A 16,388-nucleotide genomic window follows, 5' to 3' on the forward strand; every position below is an offset into this window, starting at 1 on the left:
TAGTGAACCGGACCGTAACATAACAACCCCCTGGCCCAGGGTTAGTGAACCGGACTGTAACAACAACCCCCTGGCCCACGGTTAGTGAGCCGGACCGTAACATAACAACCCCCTGGCCCACGGTTAGTGAGCCGGACCGTAACAACAACCCCCTGGCCCAGGGTTAGTGAACCGGACCGTAACAACAACCCCCTGGCCCACGGTTAGTGAACCAGACCGTAACATAACAACCCCCTGGCCCACGGTTAGTGAACCGGACCGTAACAACAACCCCCTGGCCCACGGTTAGTGAACCGGACCGTAACAACAACCCCCTGGCCCACGGTTAGTGGACCAGACCGTAACATAACAACCCCCTGGCCCAGGGTTAGTGAACCAGACCGTAACATAACAACCCCCTGGCCCACGGTTAGTGAACCGGACCGTAACAACAACCCCCTGGCCCACGGTTAGTGAACCAGACCGTAACATAACAACCCCCTGGCCCACGGTTAGTGAACCGGACCGTAACAACAACCCCCTGGCCCACGGTTAGTGAACCGGACCGTAACAACAACCCCCTGGCCCACGGTTAGTGAACCGGACCGTAACAACAAACCCCTGGCCCACGGTTAGTGAACCGGACCGTAACAACAACCCCTGGCCCCACGGTTAGTGAACCGGACCGTAACAACAACCCCTGGCCCACGGTTAGTGAACCGGACCGACTCAACAACAACCCCTGGCCCATGGTTAGTGAACCGGACCGTAACATAACCACACCCTGGCCAACGGTTAGTGAACCGGACCGTAACATAACAATCCCCTGGCCCACGGTTAGTGAACCGGACCGAACAGGACACGACTCAACCCCACTGTTAATACATCAGGACACGACTCAACCCCACGACTCAACCCCACTGTTAATACATCAGGACACGACTCAACCTCACTGTTAATACATCAGGACACGACTCAACCCCACTGTTAATACATCAGGACACGACTCAACCCCACGACTCAACCCCACTGTTAATACATCAGGACACGACTCAACCCCACGACTCAACCCCACTGTTAATACATCAGGACACGACTCAACCCCACTGTTAATACATCAGGACACGACTCAACCTCACGACTCAACCCCACTGTTAATACATCAGGACACGACTCAACCCCGCTGTTAATACATCAGGAAACGACTCAACCCCACTGTTAATACATCAGGACACGACTCAACCTCACGACTCAACCCCACTGTTAATACATCAGGACACGACTCAACCCCACGACTCAACCCCACTGTTAATACATCAGGACACGACTCAACCTCACGACTCAACCCCACTGTTAATACATCAGGACACGACTCAACCCCGCTGTTAATACATCAGGAAACGACTCAACCCCACTGTTAATACATCAGGACACGACTCAACCCCACGACTCAACCCCACTGTTAATACATCAGGACACGACTTAACCCCACGACTCAACCCCACTGTTAATACATCAGGACACGACTCAACCCCACTGTTAATACATCAGGACACGACTCAACCCCACAACTCAACCCCACTGTTAATACATCAGGACACGACTCAACCCCACTGTTAATACATCAGTACACGACTCAACCCCACTGTTAATACATCAGGACACGACTCAACCCCACTGTTAATACAACAGGACACGACTCAACCCCACGACTCAACCTCACTGTTAATACATCAGGACACGACTCAACCCCACTGTTAATACAACAGGACACGACTCAACCCCACGACTCAAACCCACTGTTAATACATCAGGACACGACTCAACCCCACTGTTAATACATCAGGACACGACTCAACCCCACTGTTAATACATCAGGACACGACTCAACCCCACTGTTAATACATCAGGACACGACTCAACCCCACTGTTAATACATCAGGACACGACTCAACCCCGCTGTTAATACATCAGGAAACGACTCAACCCCACTGTTAATACATCAGGACACGACTCAACCTCACGACTCAACCCCACTGTTAATACATCAGGACACGACTCAACCCCACTGTTAATACATCAGGACACGACTCAACCTCACGACTCAACCCCACTGTTAATACATCAGGACACGACTCAACCCCACTGTTAATACATCAGGAAACGACTCAACCCCACTGTTAATACATCAGGACACGACTCAACCCCACGACTCAACCCCACTGTTAATACATCAGGACACGACTCAACCCCACGACTCAACCCCACTGTTAATACATCAGGACACGACTCAGCCCCACAACTCAACCCCACTGTTAATACATCAGGACACGACTCAACCCCACTGTTAATACATCAGTACACGACTCAACCCCACTGTTAATACATCAGGACACGACTCAACCCCACTGTTAATACATCAGGACACGACTCAACCCCACTGTTAATACATCAGGACACGACTCAACCCCACTGTTAATACATCAGGACACGACTCAACCCCACTGTTAATACATCAGGACACGACTCAACCCCACTGTTAATACATCAGGACACGACTCAACCCCACTGTTAATACAACAGGACACGACTCAACCCCACGACTGTTAATACATCAGGACACGACTCAACCCCACTGTTAATACAACAGGACACGACTCAACCCCACGACTCAAACCCACTGTTAATACATCAGGACACGACTCAACCTCACTGTTAATACATCAGGACACGACTCAACCCCACTGTTAATACATCAGGACACGACTCAACCCCACTGTTAATACATCAGGACACGACTCAACCCCACTGTTAATACAACAGGACACGACTCAAACCCACGACTCAACCCCACTGTTAATATATCAGGACACGACTCAACCCCACTGTTAATACAACAGGACACGACTCAACCCCACTGTTAATACATCAGGACACAACTCAACCCCACTGTTAATACAACAGGACACGACTCAACCCCACGACTCAACCCCACTGTTAATACATCAGGACACGACTCAACCTCACTGTTAATACATCAGGACACGACTCAACCCCACTGTTAATACATCAGGACACGACTCAACCTCACTGTTAATACATCAGGACACGACTCAACCCCACGACTCAACCTCACTGTTAATACATCAGGACACGACTCAACCCCACTGTTAATACATCAGGACACGACTCAACCCCACTGTTAATACATCAGGACACGACTCAACCCCACTGTTAATACATCAGGACACGACTCAACCCCACGACTCAACCCCACTGTTAATACATCAGGACCCGACTCAACCCCACTGTTAATACATCAGGACACGACTCAACCTCACGACTCAACCCCACTGTTAATACATCAGGACACGACTCAACCCCACGACTCAACCCCACTGTTAATACATCAGGACACGACTCAACCTCACGACTCAACCCCACTGTTAATACATCAGGACACGACTCAACCCCGCTGTTAATACATCAGGAAACGACTCAACCCCACTGTTAATACATCAGGACACGACTCAACCCCACGACTCAACCCCACTGTTAATACATCAGGACACGACTTAACCCCACGACTCAACCCCACTGTTAATACATCAGGACACGACTCAACCCCACAACTCAACCCCACTGTTAATACATCAGGACACGACTCAACCCCACTGTTAATACATCAGTACACGACTCAACCCCACTGTTAATACATCAGGACACGACTCAACCCCACTGTTAATACATCAGGACACGACTCAACCCCACTGTTAATACATCAGGACACGACTCAACCCCACTGTTAATACATCAGGACACGACTCAACCCCACTGTTAATACATCAGGACACGACTCAACCCCACTGTTAATACATCAGGACACGACTCAACCCCACTGTTAATACAACAGGACACGACTCAACCCCACGACTCAACCTCACTGTTAATACATCAGGACACGACTCAACCCCACTGTTAATACAACAGGACACGACTCAACCCCACTCAAACCCACTGTTAATACATCAGGACACGACTCAACCTCACTGTTAATACATCAGGACACGACTCAACCCCACTGTTAATACATCAGGACACGACTCAACCCCACTGTTAATACATCAGGACACGACTCAACCCCACTGTTAATACAACAGGACACGACTCAAACCCACGACTCAACCCCACTGTTAATATATCAGGACACGACTCAACCCCACTGTTAATACAACAGGACACGACTCAACCCCACTGTTAATACATCAGGACACAACTCAACCCCACTGTTAATACAACAGGACACGACTCAACCCCAACCAACCCCACTGTTAATACATCAGGACACGACTCAACCCCACTGTTAATACATCAGGACACGACTCAACCCCACTGTTAATACATCAGGACACGACTCAACCTCACTGTTAATACATCAGGACACGACTCAACCCCACGACTCAACCTCACTGTTAATACATCAGGACACGACTCAACCCCACTGTTAATACATCAGGACACGACTCAACCCCACTGTTAATACATCAGGACACGACTCAACCCCACTGTTAATACATCAGGACACGACTCAACCCCACGACTCAACCCCACTGTTAATACATCAGGACCCGACTCAACCCCACTGTTAATACATCAGGACACGACTCAACCCCACTGTTAATACATCAGGACACGACTCAACCCCACTGTTAATACATCAGGACACGACTCAACCCCACTGTTAATACATCAGGACACGACTCAACCAAACTGTTAATACATCAGGACACGACTCAACCCCACTGTTAATACAACAGGACACGACTCAACCCCACGACTCAACCCCACTGTTAATATATCAGGACACGACTCAACCCCACTGTTAATACAACAGGACACGACTCAACCCCACTGTTAATACATCAGGACACGACTCAACCCCACTGTTAATACATCAGGACACGACTCAACCCCACTGTTAATACATCAGGACACGACTCAACCTCACGACTCAACCCCACTGTTAATACATCAGGACACGACTCAACCCCACGACTCAACCCCACTGTTAATACATCAGGACACAACTCAACCCCACTCAACCTCACTGTTAATACATCAGGACACGACTCAACCCCACTGTTAATACAACAGGACACGACTCAACCTCACGACTCAACCCCACTGTTAATACATCAGGACACGACTCAACCTTACTGTTAATACATCAGGACACGACTCAACCCCACGACTCAACCCCACTGTTAATACATCAGGACACGACTCAACCCCACTGTTAATACATCAGGACACGACTCAACCCCACTGTTAATACATCAGGACACGACTCAACCCCACTGTTAATACATCAGACACGACTCAACCCCACTGTTAATACATCAGGACACGACTCAACCCCACTGTTAATACATCAGGACACGACTCAACCCCACGACTCAACCCCACTGTTAATACATCAGGACACAACTCAACCTCACGACTCAACCCCACTGTTAATACATCAGGACACGACTCAACCCCACGACTCAACCCCACTGTTAATACATCAGGACACAACTCAACCTCACGACTCAACCCCACTGTTAATACATCAGGACACGACTCAACCCCACTGTTAATACATCAGGACACGACTCAACCCCACGACTCAACCCCACTGTTAATACAACAGGACACGACTCAACCCCACGACTCAACCCCACTGTTAATACATCAGGACACGACTCAACCCCACGACTCAACCCCACTGTTAATACATCAGGACACGACTCAACCTCACTGTTAATACATCAGGACACGACTCAACCCCACGACTCAACCCCACTGTTAATACATCAGGACACGACTCAACCTCACTGTTAATACATCAGGACACGACTCAACCCCACGACTCAACCCCACGACTCAACCCCACTGTTAATACATCAGGACACGACTCAACCCCACGACTCAACCCCACTGTTAATACATCAGGACACGACTCAACCCCACTGTTAATACATCAGGACACGACTCAACCCCACGACTCAACCCCACTGTTAATACATCAGGACACAACTCAACCTCACTGTTAATACATCAGGACACGACTCAACCCCACTGTTAATACATCAGGACACGACTCAACCCCACTGTTAATACATCAGGACACGACTCAACCCCACTGTTAATACATCAGGACACGACTCAACCCCACTGTTAATACATCAGGACACGACTCAACCCCACTGTTAATACAACAGGACACGACTCAACCCCACGACTCAACCCCACTGTTAATACATCAGGACACAACTCAACCTCACTGTTAATACATCAGGACACGACTCAACCCCACTGTTAATACATCAGGACACGACTCAACCCCACTGTTAATACATCAGGACACGACTCAACCCCACTGTTAATACAACAGGACACGACTCAACCCCACTGTTAATACATCAGGACACGACTCAACCCCACTGTTAATACATCAGAACACGACTCAACCCCACGACTCAACCCCACTGTTAATACATCAGGACACGACTCAACCTCACTGTTAATACATCAGGACACGACTCAACCCCACTGTTAATACATCAGGACATGACTCAACCCCACGACTCAACCCCACTGTTAATACATCAGGACACGACTCAACCCCACGACTCAACCCCACTGTTAATACATCAGGACACGACTCAACCCCACTGTTAATACATCAGCACAGAAATCTTACTAAGTCCCTCCTCCCCTGTCTGCTCTCCCGCCCTTCTCCCTACACCCCTCTCCTCCTTTCCCCTCTCTCCCTCCTCCCCTCCTCTCTCCTTCTCCCTCCTCCCCTCCTTTCTCCTTCTCTCTCCTCCTTTCCTTTCTCCTTCTCTCTCCCTCCTCTCTCCCGCTCTCTCCTCCTCCTCTCCCCTCTCCTTCTCCCTCTCCCCTTCTCCTCTCCCTCCTCTCCCCTCTCTCCTTTTCCCTCCCTTCTCCTCCCCTCTTCTCTTCTCCCTCTCTCCTCTTCTCTCCCTCCCTCCTCTCCTCCTCTCCCCTCCTCCTCCCCTCTCTCCTTCTCCTCCCTCCTCTCCCCTCCACTCCCCTCCTCTCCTCCTCTCTCCTCCTCTTCTCCTCTCCCCCCCCTCTCCCCTCCTCTCCTCCTCTCTTCTCCTCCCTCCTCTCCCCCCCCCCTCTCCCCCCTCCTCTCCTCCTCTCCCTCTATAGATAAGATGATGTCTCTCCTACCAGAGTATGTGGTTCCTTATATGATCCACCTGTTGGCTCATGACCCAGACTTCACCAAGCCACAGGACTTTGAACAGCTCCGAGACCTCAAGGAGTGAGTGTACACACACACACACACCATACACACACACATACACACACCATACACACACACACACGCACACACACGCACACACCATACACACACACACCATACACACACCATACACACACACACACCATACACACACTCTCCTCTTCATCTCTCCTCAATCAGACAGTACATGGTCTCTCCTCTTCATCTCTCCTCAACCAGACAGTACATGGCCTCTCCTCTTCATCTCTCCTCAATCAGACAGTACATGGCCTCTCCTCTTCATCTCTCCTCAACCAGACAGTACATGGCCTCTCCTCTTCCTCTCTCCTCAACCAGACAGTGCATGGCCTCTACATCTCTCCTCTCTCCTCAACCAGACAGTGCATGGCCTCTTCATCTCTCCTCAATTCATCCATGGCCTCTCCTCTTCATCTCTCCTCAACCAGACAGTACATGGCCTCTCCTCTTCATCCCTCCTAAATCAGACAGTACATGGCCTCTCCTCTTCATCTCTCCTCAACCAGACAGTACATGGCCTCTCCTCTTCATCTCTCCTCAACCAGACAGTACATGGCCTCTCCTCTTCATCTCTCCTCAACCAGACAGTACATGGCCTCTCCTCTTCATCAGACAGTACATGGCCTCTCCTCTTCATCAGACACAGACAGCTGGCCTCTCCTCTGAACAACACAGACAGCTTGAGTATTTCTGATGTGTGTGTGTGTGTGTGTGTGTGTGTGTGTGTGTGTGTGTGTGTGTGTGTGTGTGTGTGTGTGTGTGTGTGTGTGTGTGTGTGTGTGTGTCTGTCTGTGGTTCATGCTAGAGGTGTTGATGGTGCAGAATGAGAACAACAGTCACGCCTTCCTGAGGAAAATGGTGGAGAACATCAAGCAGACCAAAGACGCACAGTGTCCTGACGACCCGAAGGCTAACGAGGTACACACACACACGCACACACACACACACACACACACAGTGTCCTGACGACCCGAAGGCTAACGAGGTACACACACACACACACACACACACACACACACACACACACACACACACACACACACACACACACACACACACACACACACACACACACACACACACACACACACACACACACACACACTGTCCTGACGACCCGAAGGCTAACGAGGTACACACACACACACACACACACACACACACACACACACACACACACACACACACACACACACACACACACACACACACACACACACACACACACAGTGTCCTGACGACCCGAAGGCTAACGAGGTACACACACACACACACACGCACACACACACACACAGACCCATTCAGCCAGTATGTTAACTGACTATAGACCCATTCAGCCAGTATGTTAACTGACTATAGACCCATTCAGCCAGTATGTTAACTGACTATAGACCCATTCAGCCAGTATGTTAACTATAGACCCATTCAGCCAGTATGTTAACTATAGACCCATTCAGCCAGTATGTTAACTGACTATAGACCCATTCAGCCAGTATGTTAACTGACTATAGACCCATTCAGCCAGTATGTTAACTGACTATAGACCCATTCAGCCAGTATGTTAACTGACTATAGACCCATTCAACCAGTATGTTAACTATAGACCCATTCAGCCAGTATGTTAACTGACTATAGACCCATTCAGCCAGTATGTTAACTAACTATAGACCCATTCAGCCAGTATGTTAACTATAGACCCATTCAGCCAGTATGTGAACTATAGACCCATTCAGCCAGTATGTTAACTGACTATAGACCCATTCAGCCAGTATGTTAACTGACTATAGACCCATTCAGCCAGTATGTTAACTGACTATAGACCCATTCAGCCAGTATGTTAACTGACTATAGACCCATTCAGCCAGTATGTTAACTGACTATAGACCCATTCAGCCAGTATGTTAACTGACTATAGACCCATTCAGCCAGTATGTTAACTATAGACCCATTCAGCCAGTATGTTAACTATAGACCCATTCAGCCAGTATGTTAACTGACTATAAGACCCATTCAGCCAGTATGTTAACTGACTATAGACCCATTCAGCCAGTATGTTAACTGACTATAGACCCATTCAGCCAGTATGTTAACTGACTATAGACCCATTCAGCCAGTATGTTAACTGACTATAGACCCATTCAGCCAGTATGTTAACTGACTATAGACCCATTCAGCCAGTATGTTAACTGACTATAGACCCATTCAGCCAGTATGTTAACTATAGACCCATTCAGCCAGTATGTTAACTGACTATAGACCCATTCAGCCAGTATGTTAACTGACTATAGACCCATTCAGCCAGTATGTTAACTGACTATAGACCCATTCAGCCAGTATGTTAACTATAGACCCATTCAGCCAGTATGTTAACTGACTATAGACCCATTCAGCCAGTATGTTAACTGACTATAGACCCATTCAGCCAGTATGTTAACTGACTATAGACCCATTCAGCCAGTATGTTAACTGACTATAGACCCATTCAGCCAGTATGTTAACTGACTATAGACCCATTCAGCCAGTATGTTAACTGACTATAGACCCATTCAGCCAGTATGTTAACTGACTATAGACCCATTCAGCCAGTATGTTAACTATAGACCCATTCAGCCAGTATGTTAACTGACTATAGACTCATTCAGCCAGTATGTTAACTGACTATAGACCCATTCAGCCAGTATGTTAACTGACTATAGACCCATTCAGCCAGTATGTTAACTGACTATAGACCCATTCAGCCAGTATGTTAACTGACTATAGACCCATTCAGCCAGTATGTTAACTGACTATAGACCCATTCAGCCAGTATGTTAACTGACTATAGACCCATTCAGCCAGTATGTTAACTGACTATAGACCCATTCAGCCAGTATGTTGACTATAGACCCATTCAGCCAGTATGTTAACTGACTATAGACCCATTCAGCCAGTATGTTAACTGACTATAGACCCATTCAGCCAGTATGTTAACTATAGACCCATTCAGCCAGTATGTTAACTGACTATAGACCCATTCAGCCAGTATGTTAACTGACTATAGACCCATTCAGCCAGTATGTTAACTGACTATAGACCCATTCAACCAGTATGTTAACTGACTATATACCCATTCAGCCAGTATGTTAACTGACTATAGACCCATTCAGCCAGTATGTTAACTATAGACCCATTCAGCCAGTATGTTAACTATAGACCCATTCAGCCAGTATGTTAACTATAGACCCATTCAGCCAGTATGTTAACTGACTATAGACCCATTCAGCCAGTATGTTAACTGACTATAGACCCATTCAGCCAGTATGTTAACTGACTATAGACCCATTCAGCCAGTATGTTAACTGACTATAGACCCATTCAACCAGTATGTTAACTATAGACCCATTCAGCCAGTATGTTAACTGACTATAGACCCATTCAGCCAGTATGTTAACTGACTATAGACCCATTCAGCCAGTATGTTAACTGACTAGACCCATTCAGCCAGTATGTTAACTGACTATAGACCCATTCAGCCAGTATGTTAACTGACTATAGACCCATTCAGCCAGTATGTTAACTGACTATAGACCCATTCAGCCAGTATGTTAACTGACTATAGACCCATTCAGCCAGTATGTTAACTGACTATAGACCCATTCAGCCAGTATGTTAACTGACTATAGACCCATTCAGCCAGTATGTTAACTGACTATAGACCCATTCAGCCAGTATGTTAACTGACTATAGACCCATTCAGCCAGTATAGACCCATTCAGCCAGTATGTTAACTGACTATAGACCCATTCAGCCAGTATGTTAACTGACTATAGACCCATTCAGCCAGTATGTTAACTGACTATAGACCCATTCAGCCAGTATGTTAACTGACTATAGACCCATTCAGCCAGTATGTTAACTGACTATAGACCCATTCAGCCAGTATGTTAACTGACTATAGACCCATTCAGCCAGTATGTTAACTGACTATAGACCCATTCAGCCAGTATGTTAACTGACTATAGACCCATTCAGCCAGTATGTTAACTGACTATAGACCCATTCAGCCAGTATGTTAACTGACTAGACCCATTCAGCCAGTATGTTAACTATAGACCCATTCAGCCAGTATGTTAACTGACTATAGACCCATTCAGCCAGTATGTTAACTGACTATAGACCCATTCAGCCAGTATGTTAACTATAGACCCATTCAGCCAGTATGTTAACTGACTATAGACCCATTCAGCCAGTATGTTAACTGACTATAGACCCATTCAGCCAGTATGTTAACTGACTATAGACCCATTCAGCCAGTATGTTAACTGACTATAGACCCATTCAGCCAGTATGTTAACTGATAGACCCATTCAGCCAGTATGTTAACTGACTATAGACCCATTCAGCCAGTATGTTAACTGACTATAGACCCATTCAGCCAGTATGTTAACTGACTATAGACCCATTCAGCCAGTATGTTAACTGACTATAGACCCATTCAGCCAGTATGTTAACTGACTATAGACCCATTCAGCCAGTATGTTAACTGACTATAGACCCATTCAGCCAGTATGTTAACTGACTATAGACCCATTCAGCCAGTATGTTAACTGACTATAGACCCATTCAGCCAGTATGTTAACTGACTATAGACCCATTCAGCCAGTATGTTAACTGACTATAGACCCATTCAGCCAGTATGTTAACTGACTATAGACCCATTCAGCCAGTATGTTAACTGACTATAGACCCATTCAGCCAGTATGTTAACTGACTATAGACCCATTCAGCCAGTATGTTAACTGACTATAGACCCATTCAGCCAGTATGTTAACTGACTATAGACCCATTCAGCCAGTATGTTAACTGACTATAGACCCATTCAGCCAGTATGTTAACTGACTATAGACCCATTCAGCCAGTATGTTAACTGACTATAGACCCATTCAGCCAGTATGTTAACTGACTATAGACCCATTCAGCCAGTATGTTAACTGACTATAGACCCATTCAGCCAGTATGTTAACTAACTATAGACCCATTCAGCCAGTATGTTAACTGACTATAGACCCATTCAGCCAGTATGTTAACTGACTATAGACCCATTCAGCCAGTATGTTAACTATAGACCCATTCAGCCAGTATGTTAACTGACTATAGACCCATTCAGCCAGTATGTTAACTGACTATAGACCCATTCAGCCAGTATGTTAACTGACTATAGACCCATTCAGCCAGTATGTTAACTGACTATAGACCCATTCAGCCAGTATGTTAACTAACTATAGACCCATTCAGCCAGTATGTTAACTGACTATAGACCCATTCAGCCAGTATGTTAACTGACTATAGACCCATTCAGCCAGTATGTTAACTGACTATAGACCCATTCAGCCAGTATGTTAACTGACTATAGACCCATTCAGCCAGTATGTTAACTATAGACCCATTCAGCCAGTATGTTAACTGACTATAGACCCATTCAGCCAGTATGTTAACTGACTATAGACCCATTCAGCCAGTATGTTAACTGACTATAGACCCATTCAGCCAGTATGTTAACTGACTATAGACCCATTCAGCCAGTATGTTAACTGACTATAGACCCATTCAGCCAGTATGTTAACTGACTATAGACCCATTCAGCCAGTATGTTAACTGACTATAGACCCATTCAGCCAGTATGTTAACTATAGACCCATTCAGCCAGTATGTTAACTACTAGACCCATTCAGCCAGTATGTTAACTGACTATAGACCCATTCAGCCAGTATGTTAACTGACTATAGACCCATTCAGCCAGTATGTTAACTGACTATAGACCCATTCAGCCAGTATGTTAACTGACTATAGACCCATTCAGCCAGTATGTTAACTAACTATAGACCCATTCAGCCAGTATGTTAACTGACTATAGACCCATTCAGCCAGTATGTTAACTGACTATAGACCCATTCAGCCAGTATGTTAACTGACTATAGACCCATTCAGCCAGTATGTTAACTGACTATAGACCCATTCAGCCAGTATGTTAACTATAGACCCATTCAGCCAGTATGTTAACTGACTATAGACCCATTCAGCCAGTATGTTAACTGACTATAGACCCATTCAGCCAGTATGTTAACTGACTAGACCCATTCAGCCAGTATGTTAACTGACTATAGACCCATTCAGCCAGTATGTTAACTGACTATAGACCCATTCAGCCAGTATGTTAACTATAGACCCATTCAGCCAGTATGTTAACTGACTATAGACCCATTCAGCCAGTATGTTAACTGACTATAGACCCATTCAGCCAGTATGTTAACTGACTATAGACCCATTCAGCCAGTATGTTAACTGACTATAGACCCATTCAGCCAGTATGTTAACTGACTATAGACCCATTCAGCCAGTATGTTAACTGACTATAGACCCATTCAGCCAGTATGTTAACTGATAGACCCATTCAGCCAGTATGTTAACTGACTATAGACCCATTCAGCCAGTATGTTAACTGACTATAGACCCATTCAGCCAGTATGTTAACTATAGACCCATTCAGCCAGTATGTTAACTATAGACCCATTCAGCCAGTATGTTAACTGACTATAGACCCATTCAGCCAGTATGTTAACTGACTATAGACCCATTCAGCCAGTATGTTAACTGACTATAGACCCATTCAGCCAGTATGTTGAACTATAGACCCATTCAGCCAGTATGTTAACTGACTATAGACCCATTCAGCCAGTATGTTAACTGACTATAGACCCATTCAGCCAGTATGTTAACTATAGACCCATTCAGCCAGTATGTTAACTGACTATAGACCCATTCAGCCAGTATGTTAACTGACTATAGACCCATTCAGCCAGTATGTTAACTATAGACCCATTCAGCCAGTATGTTAACTGACTATAGACTCATTCAGCCAGTATGTTAACTGACTATAGACCCATTCAGCCAGTATGTTAACTGACTATAGACCCATTCAGCCAGTATGTTAACTGACTATAGACCCATTCAGCCAGTATGTTAACTGACTATAGACCCATTCAGCCAGTATGTTAACTGACTATAGACCCATTCAGCCAGTATGTTAACTGACTATAGACCCATTCAGCCAGTATGTTAACTGACTATAGACCCATTCAGCCAGTATGTTAACTATAGACCCATTCAGCCAGTATGTTAACTGACTATAGACCCATTCAGCCAGTATGTTAACTATAGACCCATTCAGCCAGTATGTTAACTGACTATAGACCCATTCAGCCAGTATGTTAACTGACTATAGACCCATTCAGCCAGTATGTTAACTGACTATAGACCCATTCAGCCAGTATGTTAACTGACTATAGACCCATTCAGCCAGTATGTTAACTGACTATAGACCCATTCAGCCAGTATGTTAACTGACTATAGACCCATTCAGCCAGTATGTTAACTGACTATAGACCCATTCAGCCAGTATGTTAACTGACTATAGACCCATTCAGCCAGTATGTTAACTGACTATAGACCCATTCAGCCAGTATGTTAACTATAGACCCATTCAGCCAGTATGTTAACTGACTATAGACCCATTCAGCCAGTATGTTAACTGACTATAGACCCATTCAGCCAGTATGTTAACTGACTATAGACCCATTCAGCCAGTATGTTAACTACTATAGACCCATTCAGCCAGTATGTTAACTGACTATAGACCCATTCAGCCAGTATGTTAACTGACTATAGACCCATTCAGCCAGTATGTTAACTGACTATAGACCCATTCAGCCAGTATGTTAACTGACTATAGACCCATTCAGCCAGTATGTTAACTGACTATAGACCCATTCAGCCAGTATGTTAACTGACTATAGACCCATTCAGCCAGTATGTTAACTGACTATAGACCCATTCAGCCAGTATGTTAACTGACTATAGACCCATTCAGCCAGTATGTTAACTGACTATAGACCCATTCAGCCAGTATGTTAACTGACTATAGACCCATTCAGCCAGTATGTTAACTATAGACCCATTCAGCCAGTATGTTAACTGACTATAGACCCATTCAGCCAGTATGTTAACTATAGACCCATTCAGCCAGTATGTTAACTGACTATAGACCCATTCAGCCAGTATGTTAACTGACTATAGACCCATTCAGCCAGTATGTTAACTGACTATAGACCCATTCAGCCAGTATGTTAACTGACTATAGACCCATTCAGCCAGTATGTTAACTGACTATAGACCCATTCAGCCAGTATGTTAACTGACTATAGACCCATTCAGCCAGTATGTTAACTGACTATAGACCCATTCAGCCAGTATGTTAACTGACTATAGACCCATTCAGCCAGTATGTTAACTGACTATAGACCCATTCAGCCAGTATGTTAACTGACTATAGACCCATTCAGCCAGTATGTTATGTCTCTCTCTCCATTGATCGATTTATTTATTTATTTATTGATCTTACCAACAGTCAACTTAATCGATTCTGGATAAACTGGCGTGTTGTTGACGTGATGTGCGTTGTCGTGGTTACAGAAGCTGTACATCGTGTGTGACGTGGCGTTGTTCGTGATCGTTAACAAGTCGACCGCCTGTCATCTGGAGTCTCCTAAAGACCCCGTCCTGCCCTCCAAGTTCTACACTCCTCCTGACAAGGTACACACACACACACACACCGCCTGTCATCTGGAGTCTCCTAAAGACCCCGTCCTGCCCTCCAAGTTCTACACTCCTCCTGACAAGGTACACACACACACACACACCGCCTGTCATCTGGAGTCTCCTAAAGACCCCGTCCTGCCCTCCAAGTTCTACACTCCTCCTGACAAGGTACACACACACACACACCGCCTGTCATCTGGAGTCTCCTAAAGACCCCGTCCTGCCCTCCAAGTTCTACACTCCTCCTGACAAGGTACACACACACACACACACCGCCTGTCATCTGGAGTCTCCTAAAGACCCACACCTGCCCTCCAAGTTCTACACACCTGACAAGGTACACACACACACACACACCGACCTGTCATCTGGAGTCATCCCTAAAGACCCCGTCCTGCCCTCCAAGTTCTACACTCCTCCTGACAAGGTACACACACAC

At 45.9% G+C, this 16,388-nt stretch overlaps 1 pseudogene; it reads left to right on the plus strand.

Annotated features, from left to right (window-relative positions):
* LOC124026111 overlaps positions 1-16,174 on the plus strand; it is a 71,664-nt pseudogene extending 55,490 nt beyond the window's left edge.
* Positions 16,175-16,388: the final 214 nt, after the last annotated feature.

Source organism: Oncorhynchus gorbuscha, unplaced genomic scaffold (genome assembly GCF_021184085.1).
Source record: "Oncorhynchus gorbuscha isolate QuinsamMale2020 ecotype Even-year unplaced genomic scaffold, OgorEven_v1.0 Un_scaffold_2600, whole genome shotgun sequence".
Classification (NCBI taxonomy): Eukaryota; Metazoa; Chordata; class Actinopteri; order Salmoniformes; family Salmonidae; genus Oncorhynchus; species Oncorhynchus gorbuscha.